Source organism: Lactuca sativa, chromosome 5 (assembly GCF_002870075.4).
Source record: "Lactuca sativa cultivar Salinas chromosome 5, Lsat_Salinas_v11, whole genome shotgun sequence".
NCBI classification, from domain to species: domain Eukaryota; kingdom Viridiplantae; phylum Streptophyta; class Magnoliopsida; order Asterales; family Asteraceae; genus Lactuca; species Lactuca sativa.
This window is the reverse complement of record NC_056627.2, coordinates 339,955,252-339,961,272: the sequence shown is the minus strand read 5'-3', so window position 1 is coordinate 339,961,272 and position 6,021 is coordinate 339,955,252. Positions and strand designations below refer to the sequence as shown.

Sequence of the window (6,021 nt, the reverse complement as noted above, 5' to 3'; positions counted from 1 at the left end):
TGGAATAATGCATAAAGAATTCCCAAAAGAGAGACTCCAATTCTTTAACCGAGCAAAGAACATATTGTAACGCTCGTAGATCTTGGCTAGTCAATTTAGAGACGATAAGCATCAAAAATGACTTTTTGATGAAAGATTGTTTAGAAGGATTAATATTAACTAAGTTGTACTATATGTTACAAGGATTTTGTACATATAAAGAACGCCGAAATTCGAGTTATAACGAAGAAGTTATGATATGTCGAAGTTTTGCGACAGAATCGACACGACACAGCGCGACGTAAATAATGAATTTACATTAGAGCGATATTTGGCCGTAGCAATCTAAATGAAAGTCGTAGAATACGTTAAACCAAGAGCGTGCATAAAAAGAATGCCCAAATCTGACTTCGTATGAGGAAGTTATGATTTTTCTATGTTTCAGCTTAGCAGTATGCAACCTAAAACTCGAAAATTGTTTATATGAGATATGTTATGTTTGAAAAATGAAAAATTGTTTTAAATTTTCATGTCGTTACATAACCTCCCCTATGGCTTCCATCTGTATAACTGAAAACAAAATTCGAAAGTAATGCTTTTGAGTTCAAAGATGAATTTGACATGGGGTGGGGGCTATTGATGGGAAGACTCTCTTAAAAAAAAAGTTAAATTGAAGATCAAACCAAAAAATAGAAATAGGGAAATATCTAAAAACCTTGATAAGAATACGTGAACTCACAAATATCTTATCTTCTCCAAGCCAAACATGTGGACTTCAGCCATCGATAGCTATAATTCCTTGATCGGTGGTGGAGCAAGCAGGAAAACCTTCAGATTTAGATTGTCGTGGAAGAACAGATGATCGATAAAGGTGGAGGAACCGACGACCGATAGATATTGGCCTATAGAAGGAGGTTATATGGATTTTGTCTAATCGGAGGTGAAGCAGCATAGCCAAAAAGAAAAGAGAGAAGGTTTCTCGACTGATATTGAAGAAACGGAGCTTTAGAATGAGAATGTATTTAATAGAGGGATTCACTTGCTTTTAGCAAACGAAGAACATAATAGAAGAAGAAAGAAGAAACGTAAGAAATAGATAAAGTAAGAACCAATAATTTAGAACTACGTACCCTAGAAATCAACGGGAAATCAACCCACCCTGCTCCAAAAGTACTCGTCGGTTTCTCTTCACAAATTCGTTGACCTCGCCAAATCAAAAGCCGACAGACAAAAAGCGTCTACCGAAGCATATTCATCCTAGGAAGTCACCTATATTGGGGAAAGAAGGTGGATGTGTTGGAGTAGAGTTGCGTCGGTTCGATGGAGGAAGAACGTCAGGAGACGATCAGACCTTCAGTGGTTGATGTCATAATTCAAGAGAGTGAATTGATATTGAGACGGTAATATCTAGTACCAGTGGAATAGGGGAATCGGTGAACGGTCGTCGATATTTGATTGCGATTTAATCGAGGGATGTCCATGGCAGTGCAACATATGATTGGATGGGAAAGGCGGTGGAGGGAGCAACCGATTGAATACAAACGAAAATAATGTGGAAAAGTGTTTAAAAAAATATGAAAAACAGAAATTTTTGTGGCCAAATGTGAAAAGGCAGATAGAGAACAAGGATCAATTTTGTCAACCTCTAGGAACTTTACTGTTCGTAGACAAATTTAATATATATATATATATATATATATATATATATATATATATATATATATATATATATATATATATATATAATCAATAGAATATAATTGAATCTTAATATTTTTCAACTAAACGCATGACACAATTTCATTTTCCAAAATCTCCATCCTTAATAAAAGAAACATTTTTATGCCACGTGACATCTTCTCCATCTCCATTCTTATAAAGTGAAGTACCAATTTTACCCTCCTACTCATTTAAACTGCAACTGCTCTTATGATGCATTAAATCGAGTCACTTAACTTGGTAAATTGGTATCATTGTCCTCTTAAAATCCTCTTAATTTGGGATATCACAATCTCATGAAATCAAGGATATTGACTTAAATCAGCAACTAAATCTTATCCAAATTTGAATCTGATAAATTAGGGCTTTAGTCGACTTCGTATATACATGGAGGTCAACATTTCTGCTATACCTATATTGAATTTTTTTTATACAACAACAATGATTTTGGCACAGATACAGTGAAGGAAGCTATGAAACAAACCCCTAAAGACATCAAAAAACTATTAATCCTTCACCTTCGCTCCATCATCGGTTATTATCGGTAAGATTTTAATTTTTATTTGACTTCTATGCTGTGATTTCACGATTTCACGATGTTTGGTTTTGATTTCTCATATGATTTCACAATTATACTTTTTCAGAACCCACATTGTCCGCCATAGTTTTGTTTCTTTCAATTGATTCTTTTTTTTTCATGATCTCGAGCGCTCAATTATACTGGATACAAAATCGGTATAATCACTTCGAGTGAATCACTTTATATATTTTTTTTCATTTTCTTTAATCTAAGAATTAGGTTGTTTATTCTTTTTTTTTTTAGAGTACGGGTTACCGTTGATTGGAACAACTTTTACCGGCATATAGCAGTCAGTTTTCAATTCATGAAGTGGGTGCTAAAAGCCTATAGGTTATGATTATTGTCATTGTTGGAAAAAAATGATATATCTTACTCATTCTCTGGTTTACGTATGGTAGCCGATCCAATATTGTATTTATTCCATTTATGTAGCCATAGAGAAAGAATTTTTGTTTAATTAAACTAAATTTGTTATTGCATCAGGATTCAAGTAACTTCTGTTTGTAGTAAGCTAATGAAGGAAAAGGACATGAATTTACAAAGATAAATGACTAAGACAAATGACTATTATATGAATCAAAGAGAGAAAAAAAAATAATAAACCTGAAGGTTCATGACAGAAAGAAAAAAATGAAACTTCAAACCCATCTTTATTATTCAAGTTTATCTTTACAATAAAGTTTGTTAATCATGTAAGATTTTAATCTTCGATTTGGGACATAAATAGAGAAAGAGAAAGGAAAAAATATATAATAAATTCTTTTAAATGTTCTTTTAAAACTTTATGCTAAGAAAGCATATCTTCCTAATTTTGCCCTTTGTATTTGAAATATAAGCATATCCACAAGTGAGTTTAATTGCTTTTTCAGAAGTGATAAATGGAAGCAATAGCAATGTATTTTATATATTGTCCTTATTATACCATTGTACTTTTGTATTATATTTTCTTAAATCATTTTTTCTCATTTAGGGTTACATATTATAATCGTTGATAATGTATGCAAGTATATGTTGCTACTAGAAATTGATTATCGGGATAAATAAGATCAAATAATCCTAAAACCTGGAGAATTCATAAAAATGTGTTTGTATTTACAGTTTTCATTGATTTCTTTAACATTTACCCATGTTTTATTGCATTGTGTATATCCATTTTCCAATAAACAACAAAATACTTTTTTTTATCTGTATAGGCAATGCACTTAATTTTTTATTTAATTTAAACCATCGTGTTGTTATTTTCTTGGATCGGCGTATTATGTAACTATGGTATTAGTAATATTTGTCCCTTAAACGAAAACACAAATGAAGTTTTATAATTTGTTTATGGGAAAAGGATGATGCAAAAAAACAATTTTAGGCTTGAGTTTTAATTTGACTATGAAAAAAGAAATTATGACTTTTGTTAGCCGCCAACTTTCTACTTTGTTTATAATTTTTATGTCATTTACTGAATTATGGAATTTGACTCGTTAATGTATGTGATTAATTGTTCTAAATTATTATTTTTCCAGGTGAAATTAATGTATGTGATTAAATGTCTATCAAAAATTTATCAGTCCTGGCTTATGCGTGTGAAATTACTTCTACTTTATGTTCACGGTAAATTTTAATATTTTGGTGTTAGTGCATCCAAAGACGATGAAGTCGTTAGAGCCACAGATATAACATAAACATCTCAAGAATACATTTATCAATATTGTTTATTAACACTTGCTTATTTGTTAAATTACGATTTTTTATTATTATAATGGTTATGATTACATTCGAAAAGTCATTGTACATTTGTGGGGTTTTTAAGTTACATAAAGAAATTTATGTAAACTTTAATATCTAAAGAATATATTAACAATCCCTTCTTGAGGACTGGGATTCAACGGACATATGTGAAATTATAAGTAATTTAGTAGTAGATTAGATTTATCCTACCGAAAAAAAATATATAAAGAGTTTTATGTAAGTTTAATATCAAGTAGAAAATATTATCTAGAATAAGATGATCAAAAACCGAACAAAATCCTTACAACACACTGTTAATAAAAATCACATATAAAAAACCCAATGCAAAACAATATTATATAATTTTTTGAGTATCATTTCTCTTTTCTAATAAAATAATAAATCTAAGCCATTTGTACACTTTTAAAAGCCCCTGAAGATTATTTTCCCGCCCAAGGAAGAAGGCGGTTTCCCGTTCTGTGAAGGCCGGACTTCAGTTTCCGGTTGGTAGGATTGGGCGTTTTCTAAAGTTAGGACGTTATGCTCGGCGTGTTGGAAGCGGTGCTCCGATTTACCTCGCTGCTGTTCTTGAATACCTTGCTGCCGAAGTAAGTTTTCTCTTACAATCTCCTTTCGTATCGATAGAAGTTGAATACGGATCTGATTATCAGCTATTCAAGTTGTAGTTTATTTTAAGGATTTCTTAAATCGATGCCATGGCGGATTATGAAGTTTTTTTTTTCTGGTTTGATCTGGATTTTGATAATTCATGGAACATCTTCTAATCTACTTGATTTTTGTTGTTTGTAGTTGTTGGAATTAGCTGGAAATGCTGCGAGGGATAACAAGAAGACACGAATCATTCCCAGGCATCTTCTTTTGGCCATTAGAAACGATGACGAGCTTGGGAAATTATTGGGTGGAGTTACGATTGCTCATGGCGGTGTTCTTCCAAATATTAATCCTGTTTTATTACCAAAGAAGACTGCTGCCAAGGAGCCTAAATCCCCATCTAAGGCTACCAAATCTCCTAAGAAAGATAAGAAGGCCGAGTAGATTACTTTGTTAGAATTGTAGTTTTTGTGTTAGAATCATATAATTAGTTTGTATGTTGATGTTGATCAAGATTTAAGTAATGAAATCACTTGTTTCATATAATGAGTTAGCTTCATAATTACTATGTTTTTTTAAAAAACAAATTACATAGAAATCAAAACCTCAATCAATTACTTGACTGATCAATTTTAAAAGGTACATAATGCCAATCGTACGTGCATCACATTGGTTTTGAAGGATCATGTTGAGCAAATTGAACCTATTTGGGTATTTCTTGTTCGGGTATCATTTTTGGGATTAAAAATGTTTTATGGGTTAATAGAAGATCGAGTGTAACATTTTCTTTCGACTTTGTGATTGTGTATAATGAACCTCCGGTTATGAGGATAGTCTTCAAAGACAATTAATATCAAAAGACACTAATATGAAATCACGTACTAGACAATTTATAAAAGTTTGAATTCTTTTGAGATATCAATAAGTAACATATCATTTGTTATCAGTATAATAATCATCAATGAGTTTGAATACTCATTATTTCCATGATGGTTTTAAATGTTACAATAGCTTATTATTAATACATTTAAATATTTAGGGGGTGTTTGAGATTATTTTTTGACTTTTAAAAACTCATGTTTTTCTTCATTATAAAAAGTTATTTTGAAAATAACTTTTGTATTTTCCAAATATCTTTTCGTATTTTTTTGACTTTTTGAAAAAATAAAAACGAAAAAGTTATTTCAAAACTAATCACAAACACCCTCTTATTATCAACTAGACGAATGCCCGTGCGTTGTGCAGAAACGTCTATATAGCTGAAATCTTTACAAATATATATAATATTTTAAATATAACAATAATGTTGTTTTAAATTTGATATATAATAATTTATATACTAAATTGATATAATATATTGATTATTTTGAATTATATGATAATATATACATCTATTAAAACTGTATAATCTC

The 6,021-nt window shown here is 30.8% G+C and overlaps 1 pseudogene; it reads left to right on the top strand.

The window, feature by feature from the left end:
* Positions 1–1,299: 1,299 nt before the first annotated feature.
* LOC128126143 (uncharacterized) lies at positions 1,300–5,151 on the top strand (annotated as a pseudogene).
* The last annotated feature ends 870 nt before the right edge of the window (positions 5,152–6,021 follow it).